Source organism: Pan paniscus, chromosome 6 (assembly GCF_029289425.2).
Source record: "Pan paniscus chromosome 6, NHGRI_mPanPan1-v2.0_pri, whole genome shotgun sequence".
Classification (NCBI taxonomy): Eukaryota; Metazoa; Chordata; class Mammalia; order Primates; family Hominidae; genus Pan; species Pan paniscus.
This window is the reverse complement of record NC_073255.2, coordinates 124,360,118-124,384,341: the sequence shown is the minus strand read 5'-3', so window position 1 is coordinate 124,384,341 and position 24,224 is coordinate 124,360,118.

Sequence of the window (24,224 nt, the reverse complement as noted above, 5' to 3'; positions counted from 1 at the left end):
TATGTTTAAAGAGATTGTGGTGTAAATATTTCCATGTTTATAGAGATGGTGGTGTAACTATTTTCATGTTTATAGAGATAGCGGTGTAGATATTTCCATGTTTATACAGATAGCGGTGTTGCTATTTCCATGTTTATGGAGATAGCGGTGTAGATATTTACATGTTTATACAGCTCGCGGTGTAGCTATTTCCATCTTTATACAGATGGCAGTGTAGATATTTCCATGTTTATACAGATAACGTTGTAGATATTTCCATGTCTACAGAGATAGCGGTGTAGGTATTTCCCTATATTTACAGATTGCGGTGTAGATATTTCCATCTTTATACAGATGGCGGTGTAGGTATTTCCATGTTTATACAGATAGCAGTGAATATATTTCCATGTTTATACAGATAGTGGTGTAGATATTTCCATGTTTATACAGATGGCGGTGTAGATACATCCATGTTTCTGAAGATGGCGGTGTAGATGTTTCCATTTTTACAGAGATAGCGGTGTAGTTATTTCCATCTTTGCACAGATTGCCATGTAGATATTTCCATGATTACACAGATATCTGTGTAGATATTTCCAAGTTTACACAGATAGCTGTGTAGATATTTGCATGTTTACACACATAGCGTTGCAGATACTTCCATGTTTATACAGACTGCGGTGTAGATATGTCCATGTTTATACAGATAGCGGTGTAGATATTTTCATGTTTATACTGATAGCGGTGGAGATATTTCCATGTTTATAGAGACAGCGGTATAGATATTTCCATGTTTATACAGATAGCGGTGATATATTTCCCTGTTTATACAGATAACGATGTAGACATTTCCATGTTTATACAGATAGCGGTGTAGATATTTCCATGTTTATACAGATGGCTGTTTAGATATTTCCATGAGTGTACAGATGGCGGTGTAGATATTTCCATGTTTATACAGATGGCGCTGTAGATATTTAATGTTTATACAGATGGCAGTGTTGATATTTCCATGTTTCTACAGATAGCGGTGTAGATATTTCCATGTTTACAGAGATAGCGGTGTAGATATTTCCATCTTTGCACAGATTGCGCTGTAGGTATTGCCAAATTTACCCAGATAGTGGTGTTGATATTTCCAAGTTTACACAGATAGCTGTGTAGATATTTCCATGATTACAGGGACAGCATTGTAGATATTTCCATGTTTATACAGATTGCAGGGTAGTTATTTCCGTGTTGATACAGATGGCGGTGTAGATATTTCCACGTTTATACAGGTAGCAGTGTAGAAATTCCCATGTTTATACAGATCGCTTTGTAGACATTTCCATCTTTCTACAGATGTCAGTGTCGATATTTCCAAGTTTATACAGATGGCAGTGTAGATATTTCCATGTTTATACAGATGTCTGTTTATATATTTCCATGTTTATGCAGATGGCGGTGTAGATATTTCCATGTTTATAGAGATAGCGGTGTAGTTATTTCTATGTTTATAGAGATAGCGGTGTAAATATTTCCATGTTTACAGAGATGGTGGTGTAAGTATTTTCATGTTTATAGAGATAGCGGTGTAGATATTTCCATGTTTATACAGATAACGGTGTTGGTATTTAAATGTTTATACAGATAGCGGTGTAGATATTTCCATGTTTACAGAGGTAGCGGTGTAGATATTTTGATATTTGCTCAGATTGCGGTGTACATATTTCCATGTATACACAGATAGCTGTGTAGATATTTCCATGTTTACACAGACATTGTTGTAGATATTTCCATGTTTTTACAGATAGCGTTTCAGATATTTCCATGTTTATAAAGATAGCGGTGTAGATATTAACAAGTTTATACATATAGCGGTGTAGATATTTCCATGTTTACACAGATAACGGTGTAGATATTTCCATGTTTATACAGATTGCGGTATAGGTATTTCCATGTTTATAGAGAAAGCGGTGTAGATATTTCCATGCTTATACAGATAGCAGTGTAGGTATTTCCATGTGTATACAGATGGCAGGGTAGATATTTCCAAGTTTATACCGTTGGCAGCGTAGATATTTCCATGTTTATACAGATAGCAGTGTTGGTATTTCCATGTTTATGGAGACAGCTGTGTAGATATTTCCATGTTTATACAGATGGCAGTGTAGATATTTCCATGTTTATACAGATAGTGATGTAGATAATTCCATGTTTATACAGGTAGAGGTGTAGATATTTCCATGTTTATGCAGATCTCTGTGTAGGTATTTCCATCTTTCTGGAGATGACAGTGTAGATGTTTCTATGTTTATAGAGATGGCGGTGTAGATATTTCCATGTTTATACAGATGGCGGTGTAGTTATTTCCATGTTTATGCTGATGGGGGTGTGGATATTTCCAAGTTTATAGAGATGGCGGTTTAGATATTTCTATGTTTATAGAGATAGCGGTGTAGATAATTCCATGTTTATACAGAGTGGGGGGTAGGTATTTCCATGTTCATGCAGATAGCGGTGTAGATTTTTCCATGTTTATACAGATAGCGGTGTAGATATTTCCATATTTATACAGATAGTGTTGTATATATTTCCATCTTTATGCAATTGACTGTGTAGATATTTCCATGTTTATACAGATGGCAGTGTGGATATTTCCATGTTTATAGATATAGCCATGTAGGTATTTCCACGTTTATACTGCCAGCGGTGTAAATATTTCCATGTTTATAGCGAGAGCGGTGTAGATATTTCCATATTTTTAAAGATAGCGGTGTAGATATTTCCATGTTTATACAGATAGCGGTGCAGATCTTTCCATGTTTATACAGATTGCGCTGTAGTTATTTCCATGTTTATGGAGATAGCGGTGTAGATATTTCCATGTTTATACAGATGGCTGAGTAGATATTTCCATGTGTATACAGATGGAGGTTTAGATATTTCCATGTTTATACACATGGAGATGTAGATATTTCCATGTTTTTACAGATGACTGTGTAGATATTTCCATGTTTTTACAGATGGCGGTGTAGATATTTCCATATTTATACAGATATCGGTGTGGATATTTCCATGTTTATACAGATACCTGTGTCGATATTTCCATGTTTATACAGATGGCGGTGTAGATATTTCAAAGTTTATGAAGAAAGCGGTGTAGATATTTCCATGTTTATACAGATAGCAGTGTAGATATTTCCATGTTTATAAACATTTCGGTGTAGGTATTTCCATGTTTATAGAGATAGCGGTGTAGACATTTCCATGTTTATACAGATGGCTGTGTAGATATTTCCATATGTATACAGATGGCAGTGAAGATATTTCCATATGTATACAGATGGCAGTGTAGATATTTCCATGTTTATACAGATGGAGGTGTAGATATTTCCATGTTTATACAGATGACTGTGTAGATATTTTCATATTTTTACACATGGCAGTGTAAATATTTCATTGTTTATACAGATAGCGCTGTGGCAACTTCCATATTTATACTGATAGCAGTGGAGGTATTTCCATGTTCATAGAGATGGTTGTGTAGATATTTCCATGTTTATACAGATGGCAGTGTAGGTATTTCCATGTTTATACAGACAGCGGTGTAGATATTTCCATGTTTATGCAGATGACTGTGTAGGTATTTCCATGTTTATACAGATGGCGGTGTAGATATTTCCATGTTTATACAGATGGAGGTGTAGATATTTCCATGTTTATACAGATGACTGTGTAGATATTTCCATGTTTATGCAGATTGCGGTGTAGATATTTCCATGTTTATACAGATAGTGGTGTAGACATTTCGATATTTAAAGAGATAGCGGTGAAGATATTTCCATGTTTATACAGATAGCGGTGTAGATATTGCCATGTTTACAGAGATAGAGCTGTAGATATTTCAGTATTTGCACAGATTGCGGTGTAGATATTTCCCTCTTTACACAGATAGCGGAGTACATATTTCCATGTTTACACAGACAGCTGTGTAGATATTTCCAAGTTTACACAGATAGTGTTGTAGATATTTCCATGTTTATACAGATAGCGGTGTAGATATTTCCATGTTTATACAAATGGCGGTGTAGGTATTTCCATGTTTATACAGATGGCTGTGTAGGTATTTCTATATGTATACAGATGGCAGTGTAGATATTTCCATGTTTTACAGATGGCGGTCTAGATATTTCCATGTTTATACAGATACCGTTGTAGATATTTCCATGTTTATAGAGATAGCGGTTTAGATATTCCCATGTTTATAGGATAGCGATTTATGTATTTCCATGTTTATAGTGATAGCGCTATAGATCATTATATTTTTATACAGATAGCGGTGAAGATATTTCCATGTATATGCGGATAGCGGTGTTCATATTTCCATGTTTATTGGGATAGCGGTGTAGATATTTCCATGTTTATACAAATAGCGGTGTATATATTTCCATGTTTATAGAGATGACTGTGTAGGTATTTCCATGTTTATACAGATGGCAGTGTAGATATTTCCATATTTATACAGATAGTGGTGGAGATATTTCCATGTTTATAAGGATGACTGTGAAGGTATTTCCATGTTTAAACAGATGTCGGTGTAGATATTTTCAGGTTTATAGAAATAGAGGCGTAGAAATTTCCATGTTTATACACATGACTGTGTAGGTATTTCCATGTTTATACAGATGGCCGTGTATATATTTCCATGTTTATAGAGATAGCCATGTAGATGTTTCCATGTTTATACAGATAGCACTGTGGATATTTCCATGTTTATACAGAAAGCGGTGTAGATATTTCCATGTTTATACAGATAGCGGTGTAGATATTTCCATGTTTATACAGATAGTGGTGTAGACAATTCCATGTATATAAAGATAGCGGTGTAGATATTTCCATATTTATACAGATATCGGTGTAGATATTTCCATGTTTCTATATATCGGCATAGATATTTTCATGTTCATAAAGATTGCGGTGTAGATATTTCCATGTTTATACAGATAGCGTTGTAGACATTTCAATGTTTATAGAGATAGAAGTGTAGATATTTCCATATTTATACAGATTGCAGTGTATATATTTCCGTGTTTATACAGATAGCGGTGTAGATATTTCCATGTTTATACAGATTGTGGTGTAGGTATTTCCGTGTTTATAGAAATAGCCGTGTAGATATGTCCATGTTTATACAGATAATGTTGTAGATATTTCCCTGTTTATACCGATAGCGGTGGAGGTATTTCCATGTTTATATAGATAGCGGTGGATATACATCCATGTTTATACAGATGGCGGTGTAGATATTTCAAAGTTTATGAAGAAAGCGGTGTAGATATTTCCATCTTTATACAGATAGCGGTGTAGATATTTCCATGTTTATAAACTTTGCGGTGTAGGTATTTCCATGTTTATAGAGATAGCGGTGTAGATATTTCCATGTTTATACAGATGGCTGTGTAGATATTTCCATATGTATACTGATGGCAGTGTAGATATTTCCATGTTTATACAGATGGAGGTGTAGATATTTCCATGTTTATACAGATGACTGTGTAGATATTTTCATATTTTTACACATGGCAGTGTAAATATTTCATTGTTTATACAGACAGCGGTGTGGCTACTTCCATGTTTATACAGATAGCAGTGGAGGTATTTCCGTGTTCATAGAGATGCTTGTGTAGATATTTCCATGTTTATACAGATGGCAGTGTAGGCATTTCCATGTTTATACAGACAGCGGTGTAGATATTTCCATGTTTATGCAGATGACTGAGTAGATATTTCCATGTTTATACAGATTGCGGTGTAGATACTTCCATGTTTATACAGATAGTGGTGTAGACATTTCGATATTTATAGAGATAGCGGTGTAGATATTTCCATGTTTATACAGATAGCGGAGTAGGTATTGCCATGTTTACAGAGATAGAGCTGTAGATATTTCAGTATTTGCACAGATTGCGGTGTAGATATTTCCATCTTTACACAGATAGGGGAGTTCATATTTCCATGTTTACACAGACAGCTGTGTAGATATTTCCATGTTTACAAAGATAGTGTTGTAGATATTTCCATGTTTATACAGATAGCGGTGTAGATATTTCCATGTTTATACAGATGGCGGTGTAGGTATTTCCATGTTTATACAGATGGCTGTGTAGGTATTTCTATATGTATACAGATGGCAGTGTAGATATTTCCATGTTTTACAGATGGCGGTGTAGATATTTCCATGTTTATAGAGATGGCTGTGTAGATATTTCCATGTTTATAGAGATGGCAGCGTAGGTATTTCCATGTTTATTCAGATAGTGGTGTAGATATATCCATATTTATGCAGATGACTGTGTAGGTATTTCCATGTTTATACAGATAGCGGTGTAGAGATTTCCATGTTTATAGAGATAGCCATGTAGATATTTCCATGTTTATACAGCTAGCGGTGTTGACATTTCCATGTTTATAGAAATAGCCGTGTAGTTATTTCCATATTTGCACAGATAGCGGTGTAGCTATTTCCATGTTTATACAGATAGCGGTGTAGATATTTCCATGTTTATACAGATTGCAGTGTAGGTATTTCCATGTTTATAGAGAGAGCGGTGTAGATATTTCCATGTTTATACAGATGGCTGTGTAAATATTTCCATGTGTATACAGATGGCAGTGTAGATATTTCCATGTTTATACACATGGAGGTGTAGATATTTCCATGTTTATACAGATGGCTGTGTAGATATTTCCATGTTTTTACAGATGGTGGTGTAGATATTTTCATGTTTACACTGATCGCGGTGTGGCTATTTCCATGTTTATACAGATAGCAGTGTAGATATTTCCATGTTTATAGAGATGGCTGTGTAGATATTTCCATGTTTATACAGATGGCTGTGTAGATATTTCCATATTTATACAGATGGCAGTGTAGTTATTTCCATGTTTATACAGATGTCAGTGTAGATATTTTCATGTTTATAGAGAGAACGATCTAGATATTTCCATGTTTATACAGATGGCGGTGTAGATATTTCCATGTTTATAGAGATAGCCAGGTAGACATTTCCATGTTTATACAGATAGCTGTGTAGGCATTTCCATGTTTATAGAAATAGCGTTGTAGATATTTCCACATTTATAGAGATAGCGGTGTAGATATTTCCATGTTTATACAGATAGCGGTGTAGTTATTTCCATGTTTATACAGATAACGGGGTAGATATTTCCATGTTTACAGACATAGCGTAGTAGATATTTTGATATTTGTACGGATTACGGTGAACTTATTTTCATCTTTACACAGATAGTGGTGTACATATTTCCATCTTTACACAGATACCTGTGTAAATATTTCCATGTTTACTCTGATATTGTTGTAGATATTCCCGTTTGTACAGATAGCGGTGTAGGTATTTCCATGTTTATAAAGATAGCGGTGTAGATATTTCCATGTTTATACAGATAGTGGTGTAGATATTTCATGTTTATGCAATCGACTGTGTAGATATTTCCATGTTTATACAGCTGGCGGTGTAGATATTTCCATGTTTCTAAAGATAGCCAAGTAGATATTTCCACGTTTATACAGCTAGCGGTGTAGATATTTCCATGTTTATAGATATAGCGATCTAGATACTTCCATGTTTATACAGATCGCTGTGTGGATATTTCCATGTGTATACAGATGGCGGTGTAGATATTTCCAAGTTTATGGAATGGCGGTGCAGATATTTCCATGTTTATAGAGATAGCGGTTTAGATATTTCCATGTTTATAGGATAGCGGTGTAGGTATTTCCATGTTTATACTGATAGCGCTATAGATCTTTCCATGTTTATACAGATAGCGGTGAAGATATTTCCATGTATATGCGGATAGCGGTGTTCATATTTCCATGTTTATAGGGATAGCGGGGTAGATATTTCCATGTTTATACAAATAGCGGTGTAGATATTTCCATGTTTATAGAGATGACTGTGTAGGTATTTCCATGTTTATACAGATGGCCGTGTAGATATTTCCATATTTATACAGATAGTGATGTAGATATTTCCATGTTTATACAGATGACTGTGTAGGTATTTCCATGTTTATACAGATGTCGGTGTAGATATTTTCAGGTTTATAGAAATAGAGGTGTAGATATTTCCATGTTTATACAGATAGCGGTGTAGTTATTTCCATGTTTACAAAGATAGCGGAGTAGATATTTCCATATTTATATAGATAGCGGTGTAGATATTTCCATGTTTATATAGATAGCGATGTAGATGTTTCCATGTTTATACAGATAGCGGTGTAGATATTTCCATGTTTATAGAGATGGTGGTGAAGAGATTTCCATGTTTATAGAGATAGTGGTGTAGACATTTCCATGTTTATAGAGATAGGGGTGTAGATATCTCCATGTTTATTCTGCTCCTGGTGTAGACATTTCCATCTTTATACAGACGACAGTGTAGATATTTCGATGTTTATACAGATAGTGGTGTAGATTTTTTCATGTTTATAGAGTTGGTGGTGTAGATATTTCCAAGTTTATAGAGACTGCGGTGTAGATATTTCCATGTTTATAGAGATGGCGGTGTAGGTGTTTCCATGTTTATAGAGACAGCGGTGTAGGTACTTCACGTTTCTACAGATGGCGTTGTAGATATTTCTATGTGTATACAGATGGCATGATAGATATTTCCATGTTTATACAGATGGCGGTGTAGATATTTCCATGTTTATAGAGATAACAGTGTAGATATTTCCATGTTTATAAAGATAACGGTGTAGATATTTCCATGTTGATACAGACAGCAGTGTAGATATTTCCATGTTTACAGAGATAGCGGAGTAGATATTTCCATCTTTGCACAGATTGCGCTGTAGATATTTCGATCTTTTCACAGATAGCTGTGTAGATATTTGCAAATTTACAAAGATAACTGTGTAGATATTTCCATGTTTACACAGATAGAGTTGTAGATATTTCCATGTTTATACAGATAGCGTTGTACATATTTCCGTGTTTATAGAGATAGCGTTGTAGATATTTCCATGTTTATACAGATAGTGGTGTAGATATTTCCATGTTTATACAGATAACGGTGTAGATATTTCCATGTTTATTCAGATAGTGATGTAGATATTTCCAAGTTTATAGAGATGGCGGTGTAGATATTTCCATGTTTATACAGATTGCAATGTAGATATTTCTATGTATATAGAGATAGCGGTGTAGATATTTCCATGAGTATAGAGATGGCACTGTAGGTATTTCCATGTGTATAGATATGGCGGTGTAGGTTTTTCCATGTTTATACAGATAGTGGTGAGGATATTTCCGTATTTATTCAGATAGCGTTGTAGATATTTCCATGTTTATACAAATAGCCGTTTTGGTATTTCCATGTTTATACAGATAGCGGTGTACGTATTTCCATGTTTATACAGATAGCGGTGTAGATATTTCCATGTTTACAGAGATAGCAGTGTAGATATTTCCATCTTTGCAGAGATACCTGTGTAGATATTTCTATGTTTACACAGATAGCTGTGTAGATATTTCCATGTTTACACAGATAGCGTTTTAGATATTTTGATCTTTATTCAGATAGCGGTGTAGATATTTCAATGTTTATACAGATAACGGTGTTGGTATTTCGATGTTTATACAGATAGCGGTGTAGATATATCCATGTTTATACAGAAGGCGGTGTAGACATTTCCAAGTTTATAAAGATAGCGGTGTAGATATTTCCATGTTTACACAGATAGCAGTGTACATATTTCCATGTTTATACAGATGGCTGTGTAGATATTTCCATGTGTATACAGATGGCAGTTTAGATATTTCCATGTTTATACAGATGGAGGTGTAGATATTTCCAAGTTTATACAGATGACTGTGTAGATATCTTCATGTTTTTACAGATGGCTGTGTAGATATTTCCATGTTTATACAGATAGCGGTGTCACTATTTCTATGTTTATACAGATAGCAGTGTAGCTATTTCCATGTTTATAGAGATAGCTGTGTAGATATTTCCATGTTTATACAGATAGCGGTGTAGATATTTCCATGTTTATACAGATGGCAGTGTAGATATTTCCATGTTTATACAGATGACTGTGTAGTTATTTCCATGTTTATACAGATGGCGGTGTAGATATTTCCATGTTTATAGAGATAGCCATGTAGATATTTCCAAGTTTATTAAGATAGCGGTGTAGGCATTTCCATGTTTATAGAGATAGCGTTGTAGGTATTTCAATATTTATAGAGATAGCAGAGTAGATATTTCCAAGTTTATACAGATAGCGGTGTAGATATTTCCATGTATATACAGGTAGCGGTGTAGACGTTTCCATGTTTATACAGATCGTGGTGTAGATATTTCCATGTTTATAGAGATAGTGGTGTAGATATTTCCATGTTTATCCTCATAACGGGGTAGATATTTCCATGTTTACAGAGATAGCGGTGTAGATATTTTGATATTTGCAAAGATTGCGGTGTACATGTTTTCATCTTTCACAGATAGCGGTGTACATATTTCCATGTTTACACAGATAGCGGTGTAGATATTTCCATGTTTATGAAGATAGTGGTGTAGATATTTCCATGCTTATACACATAGCGGTGTAGGTATTTCCATGTGTTTAGAGATGGCAGTGAAGATATTTCCATGTTTATACAGATGGCAGTGTAGATATTTCCTTGTTTATACAGATAGTGGTGTACATATTTCCATATTTGCGCATATTGCGGTGTAGATATTTCCATCTTTACACAGATAGCGGTGTACATATTTCCATGTTTACACAGATAGCTGTGAAGACATTCCCATGTATACACAGATAGTGTTGTAGATATTTCCATCTTTATACAGATAGCGGTGTAGATATTTCCATGTTTGTAAAGATAGTGGTGTAGATATTTCCATGTTTATAGAGATAGCTGTGGAGATATTTCCATGTTTATACAGATAGCGATGTAGATATTTCCATGTTTATACAGATAGCGGTGGAGATATTTCCATGTTTATACAGATATCTGTGGACATATTTCCATGTTTATACAGATAGCTGTGTAGATTTTTCCATGTTTATACAGATAACGGTGCAGGTTTTCGCATGTTTACAGAGATAGCGGTGTAGATATTTTCATATTTATACAGATGGCTGTGTAGATATTTCCATGTGTATAGAGATGGCAGCGTAGATATTTCCATGTTTATACAGATGGAGGTGTAGATCTTTCCAAGTTTATACAGATGAATCTGTAGATATTTTCATGTTTTTATAGATGGCGGTGTAGGTATTTCCATGTTTATACAGATAGCGGTGAGGCTATTTCCATGTTTATACAGATAGCAGTGTAGGTATTTCCATGTTTATAGAGATAGCTGTGTAGATATTTCCATGTTTATGCAGATAGCGGTGTAGATATTTCCATGTTTATGCAGATGGCAGTGTATATATTTCCATGTTTATACAGAAAACGGTGTAGGTTTTTGCATGTTTATACAGATAGCGGTGTAGATATTTCCATGTTTATACAGATGGCTGTGTAGATATGTCCATGTGTATACAGATGTCAGTGTAGATATTTCCATGTTTATACAGATGGAGGTGTAGATATTTCCATGTTTATACAGATGACTCTGTAGATATTTTCATGTTTTTATAGATGGCAGTGTAGGTATTTCCGTGTTTATACAGATAGCGGTGTGGCTATTTCCATGTTTATACAGATTGCGGTGTAGGTATTTCTATGCTTATAGAGATAGCGGTGTAGTTATTTCCATGTTTATACAGATGGCTGTGTAGATATTTCCATGTGTTTACAGATGGCAGTGTAGGTATTTCCATGTTTACACAGATGGAGTTATAGATATTTCCTAGTTTGTACAGATGACCGTGTAGATATTTTCATGTTTTCACTGATGGCTGTGTAGGTATTTCCATGTTTATCCAGATAGCGGTGTCGCTATTTCTAAGTTTATACAGATAGCAGTGTAGGTATTTCCATGTATATAGAGATAGCTGTGTAGATATTTCCATGTGTATACAGATAGCGGTGTAGATATTTCCATGTTTATACAGATGGCAGTGAAGATATTTCCATGTTTATACAGATAGTGGTGTAGGTGTTTCCTTGTTTATACAGATGACTGTGTAGGTATTTCCATGTTTATACAGATGGCGGTGTAGATATTTCCATGTTTATAGAGATAGACATGTAGATATTTCCATGTTTTTACAGATAGCTGTGTAGGCATTTCCATGTTTATAGAGATAGCGTTGTAGATATTCCAATATTTATAGAGATAGCGGTGTAGATATTTCCATGTTTATAAACATAGCAGTGTAGATATTTCCATGTTTATTCAGATAGCGGTGTAGACGTTTCCGTGTTTATGCAGATCGAGGTGTAGATATTTTCATGTTTACGCAGATAGCGGTGTAGATATTTTGATGTTTATACAGATAACGGGGTAGATATTTCCATGTTGACAGAGATAGCGTAGTAGATATTTTGATATTTGCACAGATTGCGGTGTACATATTTTCATCCTTACACAGATAGTGGTGTACATATTTTCATGTTTTCACAGACAGCTGTGTAGATATTTCCATGTTTACACAGATATTGTTGTAGATATTCCCATGTTTATACAGATAGCTGTGTAGATATTTCCATGTTTATAAAGATAGCGTTGTAGATATTTCCATGTTTATACAGACAGCGCTGTAGATATTTCCATGTTTATACAGATGGCAGTGTAGGTATTTCCATGTTTATACAGATACTGGTGTAGATGATTCCATGTTTATACAATTAGTGGTGTAGACATTTCCATGCTTATACAGATAACGGGGTAGACATTTCCATGTTTACAGAGATAGCGGTGTAGATATTTTGATATTTGCACAGATTGCGGTGTACATACTTTCATCTTTACACATATAGTGGTGTACATATTTCCATGTTTAAACAGATAGCTGTGTAGATATTTCCATGTTTACACAGATATTGTTGTAGGTATTCCCATGTTTATACAGATAGCGGTGTAGATATTTCCATGTTTATAAAGATAGCGGTGTAGATATTTCCATGTTTATACAGATAGTGGTGTAGATATTTCCATATTTATACAGATAGTGTAGATATTTCCATATTTAGGCCATTGACTTTGTAGGTATTTCCATGTTTATACAGATGGCAGTGTAGATATTTCCATGCTTATAGAGATAGCCATGTAGATATTTCCATGTTTACACTGCCAGCGGTGTAGATATTTCCATGTTTATAGCGATTACGGTGTAGATATTTCCATATTTTTACAGATAGCGGTGTAGATATTTCCATGTTTATACAGATAGCGGTGTAGATATTTCCATGTTTATACAGATAGCGGTTTAGATATTTCCATGTTTATACAGATAACGGGGTAGATATTTCCATGTTTACAGAGATAGCGGTGTAGATATTTTGATATTTGCACAGATTGCGGTGTACATATTTCCATGTTTACACAGATAGCTGTGTAGATATTTCCATGTTTACACAGACATTGTTGTAGATATTTCCATGTTTTTACAGATAGCGTTGCAGATATTTCCATGTTTATAAAGATTGCGGTGTAGATATTAACATGTTTATACATATAGCGGTGTAGATATTTCCATGTTTACACAGATAACGGTGTAGATATTTCCATGTTTATACAGATTGCGGTATAGGTATTTCCATGTTTATAGAGAAAGCGGTGTAGATATTTCCATGCTTATACAGATAGCAGTGTAGGTATTTCCATGTGTATACAGATGGCAGTGTAGATATTTCCATGTTTATACCGTTGGCAGTGTAGATATTTCCATGTTTATACAGATAGCAGTGTTGGTATTTCCATGTTTATGGAGACAGCTGTGTAGTTATTTCCATGTTTATACAGATGGCAGTGTAGATATTTCCATGTTTATACAGATAGTGATGTAGATAATTCCTTGTTTATACAGGTAGAGGTGTAGATATTTCCATGTTTATGCAGATCTCTGTGTAGTTATTTCCATCTTTCTGGAGATGACAGTGTAGATGTTTCTATGTTTATAGAGATGGCGGTGTAGATATTTCCATGTTTATACAGATGGCGGTGTAGTTATTTCCATGTTTATGCTGATGGGGGTGTGGATATTTCCATGTTTTTAGAGATGGCGTTTTAGATATTTCTATGTTTATAGAGATAGCGGTGTAGATAATTCCATGTTTATACAGATAGGGAGGTAGGTATTTCCATGTTCATACAGATAGCGGTGTAGATTTTTCCATGTTTATACAGATAGCGGTGTAGATATTTCCATATTTATACAGATAGTGTTGTAGATATTTCCATCTTTATGCAATTGACTGTGTAGATATTTCCATGTTTATACAGATGGCAGTGTAGATATTTCCATGTTTATAGAGATAGCCATGTAGGTATTTCCATGTTTATACTGCCAGCAGTATAAATATTTCAATGTTTATAGCGAGAGCAGTGTAGATATTTCCATATTTTTAAAGATAGAGGTGTAGATATTTCCATGTTTATACAGATAGCGGTGCAGATCTTTCCATGTTTATACAGATTGCGCTGCAGTTATTTCCATGTTTATGGAGATAGCGGTCTAGATATTTCCATGTTTATACAGATGGCTGTGTAGATATTTCCATGTGTATACAGATGGAGATGTAGATATTTCCATGTTTATACACAGGGAGATGTAGATATTTCCATGTTTTTACAGATGACTGTGTACATATTTCCATGTTTTTACAGATGGCGGTGTAGATATTTCCATGTTTATACAGATATCGGTGTGGATATTTCCATGTTTATACAGATACCTGTGTGGATATTTCCATGTTTATAGAGATGGCTGTGTAGATATTTCCATGTTTATACAGATGGCTGTGTAGATATTTCCATGTTTAGACAGAAGGCAGTGTAGATATTTCCATGTTTATACAGATAGTGGTGTAGATTTTTCCATGTTTATACAGATGACTGTGTAGGTATTTCCATGTTTATACAGATGGCAGTGTAGATATTTCCATGTTTATAGAGATAAACATGTAGATATATCCATGTTTATAAAATAGCGGTGTAGGCATTTACATGTTTATTGAGATAACGTTGTAGGTATTTCAATATTTATAGAGATAGCGGTGTAGATATTACCATGTTTATATAGCTAGCAGTGTACATATTTCCATGTTTATACAGATAGCGGTGTAGATATTTCCATGTTTATAGAGATGGTGGTGAAGATATTTCCATGTTTATAGAGATAGTGGTGTAGACATTTCCATGTTTATAGAGATAGGGGTGTAGATATCTCCATGTTTATTCTGCTCCCGGTGTAGACATTTCCATCTTTATACAGACGACAGTGTAGATATTTCGATGTTTATACAGATAGTGGTGTAGATTTTTTCATGTTTATAGAGTTGGTGGTGTAGATATTTCCAAGTTTATAGAGACTGCGGTGTAGATATTTCCATGTTTATAGAGATGGCGGTGTAGGTGTTTCCATGTTTATAGAGACAGCGGTGTAGGTACTTCACGTTTCTACAGATGGCGTTGTAGATATTTCTATGTGTATACAGATGGCATGATAGATATTTCCATGTTTATACAGATGGCGGTGTAGATATTTCCATGTTTATAGAGATAACAGTGTAGATATTTCCATGTTTATAAAGATAACGGTGTAGATATTTCCATGTTGATACAGACAGCAGTGTAGATATTTCCATGTTTACAGAGATAGCGGAGTAGATATTTCCATCTTTGCACAGATTGCGCTGTAGATATTTCGATCTTTTCACAGATAGCTGTGTAGATATTTGCAAATTTACAAAGATAACTGTGTAGATATTTCCATGTTTACACAGATAGAGTTGTAGATATTTCCATGTTTATACAGATAGCGTTGTACATATTTCCGTGTTTATAGAGATAGCGTTGTAGATATTTCCATGTTTATACAGATAGCGGTGTAGATATTTCCATGTTTATACAGATAACGGTGTAGATATTTCCATGTTTATTCAGATAGTGATGTAGATATTTCCAAGTTTATAGAGATGGCGGTGTAGATATTTCCATGTTTATACAGATTGCAATGTAGATATTTCTATGTATATAGAGATAGCGGTGTAGATATTTCCATGAGTATAGAGATGGCACTGTAGGTATTTCCATGTGTATAGATATGGCGGTGTAGGTTTTTCCATGTTTATACAGATAGTGGTGAGGATATTTCCGTATTTATTCAGATAGCGTTGTAGATATTTCCATGTTTATACAAATAGCCGTTTTGGTATTTCCATGTTTATACAGATAGCGGTGTACGTATTTCCATGTTTATACAGATAGCGGTGTAGATATTTCCATGTTTACAGAGATAGCAGTGTAGATATTTCCATCTTTGCAGAGATACCTGTGTAGATATTTCTATGTTTACACAGATAGCTGTGTAGATATTTCCATGTTTACACAGATAGCGTTTTAGATATTTTGATCTTTATTCAGATAGCGGTGTAGATATTTCAATGTTTATACAGATAACGGTGTTGGTATTTCGATGTTTATACAGATAGCGGTGTAGATATATCCATGTTTATACAGAAGGCGGTGTAGACATTTCCAAGTTTATAAAGATAGCGGTGTAGATATTTCCATGTTTACACAGATAGCAGTGTACATATTTCCATGTTTATACAGATGGCTGTGTAGATATTTCCATGTGTATACAGATGGCAGTTTAGATATTTCCATGTTTATACAGATGGAGGTGTAGATATTTCCAAGTTTATACAGATGACTGTGTAGATATCTTCATGTTTTTACAGATGGCTGTGTAGATATTTCCATGTTTATACAGATAGCGGTGTCACTATTTCTATGTTTATACAGATAGCAGTGTAGCTATTTCCATGTTTATAGAGATAGCTGTGTAGATATTTCCATGTTTATACAGATAGCGGTGTAGATATTTCCATGTTTATACAGATGGCAGTGTAGATATTTCCATGTTTATACAGATGACTGTGTAGTTATTTCCATGTTTATACAGATGGCGGTGTAGATATTTCCATGTTTATAGAGATAGCCATGTAGATATTTCCAAGTTTATTAAGATAGCGGTGTAGGCATTTCCATGTTTATAGAGATAGCGTTGTAGGTATTTCAATATTTATAGAGATAGCAGAGTAGATATTTCCAAGTTTATACAGATAGCGGTGTAGATATTTCCATGTATATACAGGTAGCGGTGTAGACGTTTCCATGTTTATACAGATCGTGGTGTAGATATTTCCATGTTTATAGAGATAGTGGTGTAGATATTTCCATGTTTATCCTCATAACGGGGTAGATATTTCCATGTTTACAGAGATAGCGGTGTAGATATTTTGATATTTGCAAAGATTGCGGTGTACATGTTTTCATCTTTCACAGATAGCGGTGTACATATTTCCATGTTTACACAGATAGCGGTGTAGATATTTCCATGTTTATGAAGATAGTGGTGTAGATATTTCCATGCTTATACACATAGCGGTGTAGGTATTTCCATGTGTTTAGAGATGGCAGTGAAGATATTTCCATGTTTATACAGATGGCAGTGTAGATATTTCCTTGTTTATACAGATAGTGGTGTACATATTTCCATATTTGCGCATATTGCGGTGTAGATATTTCCATCTTTACACAGATAGCGGTGTACATATTTCCATGTTTACACAGATAGCTGTGAAGACATTCCCATGTATACACAGATAGTGTTGTAGATATTTCCATCTTTATACAGATAGCGGTGTAGATATTTCCATGTTTGTAAAGATAGCGGTGTAGATATTTCCATGTTTATAGAGATAGCTGTGGAGATATTTCCATGTTTATACAGATAGCGATGTAGATATTTCCATGTTTATACAGATAGCGGTGGAGATATTTCCATGTTTATACAGATATCTGTGGACATATTTCCATGTTTATACAGATAGCTGTGTAGATTTTTCCATGTTTATACAGATAACGGTGCAGGTTTTCGCATGTTTACAGAGATAGCGGTGTAGATATTTTCATATTTATACAGATGGCTGTGTAGATATTTCCATGTGTATAGAGATGGCAGCGTAGATATTTCCATGTTTATACAGATGGAGGTGTAGATCTTTCCAAGTTTATACAGATGAATCTGTAGATATTTTCATGTTTTTATAGATGGCGGTGTAGGTATTTCCATGTTTATACAGATAGCGGTGAGGCTATTTCCATGTTTATACAGATAGCAGTGTAGGTATTTCCATGTTTATAGAGATAGCTGTGTAGATATTTCCATGTTTATGCAGATAGCGGTGTAGATATTTCCATGTTTATGCAGATGGCAGTGTATATATTTCCATGTTTATACAGAAAACGGTGTAGGTTTTTGCATGTTTATACAGATAGCGGTGTAGATATTTCCATGTTTATACAGATGGCTGTGTAGATATGTCCATGTGTATACAGATGTCAGTGTAGATATTTCCATGTTTATACAGATGGAGGTGTAGATATTTCCATGTTTATACAGATGACTCTGTAGATATTTTCATGTTTTTATAGATGGCAGTGTAGGTATTTCCGTGTTTATACAGATAGCGGTGTGGCTATTTCCATGTTTATACAGATTGCGGTGTAGGTATTTCTATGCTTATAGAGATAGCGGTGTAGTTATTTCCATGTTTATACAGATGGCTGTGTAGATATTTCCATGTGTTTACAGATGGCAGTGTAGGTATTTCCATGTTTACACAGATGGAGTTATAGATATTTCCTAGTTTGTACAGATGACCGTGTAGATATTTTCATGTTTTCACTGATGGCTGTGTAGGTATTTCCATGTTTATCCAGATAGCGGTGTCGCTATTTCTAAGTTTATACAGATAGCAGTGTAGGTATTTCCATGTATATAGAGATAGCTGTGTAGATATTTCCATGTGTATACAGATAGCGGTGTAGATATTTCCATGTTTATACAGATGGCAGTGAAGATATTTCCATGTTTATACAGATAGTGGTGTAGGTGTTTCCTTGTTTATACAGATGACTGTGTAGGTATTTCCATGTTTATACAGATGGCGGTGTAGATATTTCCATGTTTATAGAGATAGACATGTAGATATTTCCATGTTTTTACAGATAGCTGTGTAGGCATTTCCATGTTTATAGAGATAGCGTTGTAGATATTCCAATATTTATAGAGATAGCGGTGTAGATATTTCCATGTTTATAAACATAGCAGTGTAGATATTTCCATGTTTATTCAGATAGCGGTGTAGACGTTTCCGTGTTTATGCAGATCGAGGTGTAGATATTTTCATGTTTACGCAGATAGCGGTGTAGATATTTTGATGTTTATACAGATAACGGGGTAGATATTTCCATGTTGACAGAGATAGCGTAGTAGATATTTTGATATTTGCACAGATTGCGGTGTACATATTTTCATCCTTACACAGATAGTGGTGTACATATTTTCATGTTTTCACAGACAGCTGTGTAGATATTTCCATGTTTACACAGATATTGTTGTAGATATTCCCATGTTTATACAGATAGCTGTGTAGATATTTCCATGTTTATAAAGATAGCGTTGTAGATATTTCCATGTTTATACAGACAGCGCTGTAGATATTTCCATGTTTATACAGATGGCAGTGTAGGTATTTCCATGTTTATACAGATACTGGTGTAGATGATTCCATGTTTATACAATTAGTGGTGTAGACATTTCCATGCTTATACAGATAACGGGGTAGACATTTCCATGTTTACAGAGATAGCGGTGTAGATATTTTGATATTTGCACAGATTGCGGTGTACATACTTTCATCTTTACACATATAGTGGTGTACATATTTCCATGTTTAAACAGATAGCTGTGTAGATATTTCCATGTTTACACAGATATTGTTGTAGGTATTCCCATGTTTATACAGATAGCGGTGTAGATATTTCCATGTTTATAAAGATAGCGGTGTAGATATTTCCATGTTTATACAGATAGTGGTGTAGATATTTCCATATTTATACAGATAGTGTAGATATTTCCATATTTATGCCATTGACTTTGTAGGTATTTCCATGTTTATACAGATGGCAGTGTAGATATTTCCATGCTTATAGAGATAGCCATGTAGATATTTCCATGTTTACACTGCCAGCGGTGTAGATATTTCCATGTTTATAGCGATTACGGTGTAGATATTTCCATATTTTTACAGATAGCGGTGTAGATATTTCCATGTTTATACAGATAGCGGTGTAGATATTTCCATGTTTATACAGATAGCGGTTTAGATATTTCCATGTTTATACAGATAACGGGGTAGATATTTCCATGTTTACAGAGATAGCGGTGTAGATATTTTGATATTTGCACAGATTGCGGTGTACATATTTCCATGTTTACACAGATAGCTGTGTAGATATTTCCATGTTTACACAGACATTGTTGCAGATATTTCCATGTTTATAAAGATTGCGGTGTAGATATTAACATGTTTATACATATAGCGGTGTAGATATTTCCATGTTTACACAGATAACGGTGTAGATATTTCCATGTTTATACAGATTGCGGTATAGGTATTTCCATGTTTATAGAGAAAGCGGTGTAGATATTTCCATGCTTATACAGATAGCAGTGTAGGTATTTCCATGTGTATACAGATGGCAGTGTAGATATTTCCATGTTTATACCGTTGGCAGTGTAGATATTTCCATGTTTATACAGATAGCAGTGTTGGTATTTCCATGTTTATGGAGACAGCTGTGTAGTTATTTCCATGTTTATACAGATGGCAGTGTAGATATTTCCATGTTTATACAGATAGTGATGTAGATAATTCCTTGTTTATACAGGTAGAGGTGTAGATATTTCCATGTTTATGCAGATCTCTGTGTAGTTATTTCCATCTTTCTGGAGATGACAGTGTAGATGTTTCTATGTTTAAAGAGATGGCGGTGTAGATATTTCCATGTTTATACAGATGGCGGTGTAGTTATTTCCATGTTTATGCTGATGGGGGTGTGGATATTTCCATGTTTTTAGAGATGGCGTTTTAGATATTTCTATGTTTATAGAGATAGCGGTGTAGATAATTCCATGTTTATACAGATAGGGAGGTAGGTATTTCCATGTTCATACAGATAGCGGTGTAGATTTTTCCATGTTTATACAGATAGCGGTGTAGATATTTCCATATTTATACAGATAGTGTTGTAGATATTTCCAACTTTATGCAATTGACTGTGTAGATATTTCCATGTTTATACAGATGGCAGTGTAGATATTTCCATGTTTATAGAGATAGCCATGTAGGTATTTCCATGTTTATACTGCCAGCAGTATAAATATTTCAATGTTTATAGCGAGAGCAGTGTAGATATTTCCATATTTTTAAAGATAGAGGTGTAGATATTTCCATGTTTATACAGATAGCGGTGCAGATCTTTCCATGTTTATACAGATTGCGCTGCAGTTATTTCCATGTTTATGGAGATAGCGGTCTAGATATTTCCATGTTTATACAGATGGCTGTGTAGATATTTCCATGTGTATACAGATGGAGATGTAGATATTTCCATGTTTATACACAGGGAGATGTAGATATTTCCATGTTTTTACAGATGACTGTGTACATATTTCCATGTTTTTACAGATGGCGGTGTAGATATTTCCATATTTATACAGATATCGGTGTGGATATTTCCATGTTTATACAGATACCTGTGTAGATATTTCCATGTTTATAGAGATGGCTGTGTAGATATTTCCATGTTTATACAGATGGCTGTGTAGATATTTCCATGTTTAGACAGAAGGCAGTGTAGATATTTCCATGTTTATACAGATAGTGGTGTAGATTTTTCCATGTTTATACAGATGACTGTGTAGGTATTTCCATGTTTATACAGATGGCAGTGTAGATATTTCCATGTTTATAGAGATAAACATGTAGATATATCCATGTTTATAAAATAGCGGTGTAGGCATTTACATGTTTATTGAGATAACGTTGTAGGTATTTCAATATTTATAGAGATAGCGGTGTAGATATTACCATGTTTATATAGCTAGCAGTGTACATATTTCCATGTTTATACAGATAGCGGTGTAGATATTTCCATGTTTATAGAGATGGTGGTGAAGATATTTCCATGTTTATAGAGATAGTGGTGTAGACATTTCCATGTTTATAGAGATAGGGGTGTAGATATCTCCATGTTTATTCTGCTCCCGGTGTAGACATTTCCATCTTTATACAGACGACAGTGTAGATATTTCGATGTTTATACAGATAGTGGTGTAGATTTTTTCATGTTTATAGAGTTGGTGGTGTAGATATTTCCAAGTTTATAGAGACTGCGGTGTAGATATTTCCATGTTTATAGAGATGGCGGTGTAGGTGTTTCCATGTTTATAGAGACAGCGGTGTAGGTACTTCACGTTTCTACAGATGGCGTTGTAGATATTTCTATGTGTATACAGATGGCATGATAGATATTTCCATGTTTATACAGATGGCGGTGTAGATATTTCCATGTTTATAGAGATAACAGTGTAGATATTTCCATGTTTATAAAGATAACGGTGTAGATATTTCCATGTTGATACAGACAGCAGTGTAGATATTTCCATGTTTACAGAGATAGCGGAGTAGATATTTCCATCTTTGCACAGATTGCGCTGTAGATATTTCGATCTTTTCACAGATAGCTGTGTAGATATTTGCAAATTTACAAAGATAACTGTGTAGATATTTCCATGTTTACACAGATAGAGTTGTAGATATTTCCATGTTTATACAGATAGCGTTGTACATATTTCCGTGTTTATAGAGATAGCGTTGTAGATATTTCCATGTTTATACAGATAGCGGTGTAGATATTTCCATGTTTATACAGATAACGGTGTAGATATTTCCATGTTTATTCAGATAGTGATGTAGATATTTCCAAGTTTATAGAGATGGCGGTGTAGATATTTCCATGTTTATACAGATTGCAATGTAGATATTTCTATGTATATAGAGATAGCGGTGTAGATATTTCCATGAGTATAGAGATGGCACTGTAGGTATTTCCATGTGTATAGATATGGCGGTGTAGGTTTTTCCATGTTTATACAGATAGTGGTGAGGATATTTCCGTATTTATTCAGATAGCGTTGTAGATATTTCCATGTTTATACAAATAGCCGTTTTGGTATTTCCATGTTTATACAGATAGCGGTGTACGTATTTCCATGTTTATACAGATAGCGGTGTAGATATTTCCATGTTTACAGAGATAGCAGTGTAGATATTTCCATCTTTGCAGAGATACCTGTGTAGATATTTCTATGTTTACACAGATAGCTGTGTAGATATTTCCATGTTTACACAGATAGCGTTTTAGATATTTTGATCTTTATTCAGATAGCGGTGTAGATATTTCAATGTTTATACAGATAACGGTGTTGGTATTTCGATGTTTATACAGATAGCGGTGTAGATATATCCATGTTTATACAGAAGGCGGTGTAGACATTTCCAAGTTTATAAAGATAGCGGTGTAGATATTTCCATGTTTACACAGATAGCAGTGTACATATTTCCATGTTTATACAGATGGCTGTGTAGATATTTCCATGTGTATACAGATGGCAGTTTAGATATTTCCATGTTTATACAGATGGAGGTGTAGATATTTCCAAGTTTATACAGATGACTGTGTAGATATCTTCATGTTTTTACAGATGGCTGTGTAGATATTTCCATGTTTATACAGATAGCGGTGTCACTATTTCTATGTTTATACAGATAGCAGTGTAGCTATTTCCATGTTTATAGAGATAGCTGTGTAGATATTTCCATGTTTATACAGATAGCGGTGTAGATATTTCCATGTTTATACAGATGGCAGTGTAGATATTTCCATGTTTATACAGATGACTGTGTAGTTATTTCCATGTTTATACAGATGGCGGTGTAGATATTTCCATGTTTATAGAGATAGCCATGTAGATATTTCCAAGTTTATTAAGATAGCGGTGTAGGCATTTCCATGTTTATAGAGATAGCGTTGTAGGTATTTCAATATTTATAGAGATAGCAGAGTAGATATTTCCAAGTTTATACAGATAGCGGTGTAGATATTTCCATGTATATACAGGTAGCGGTGTAG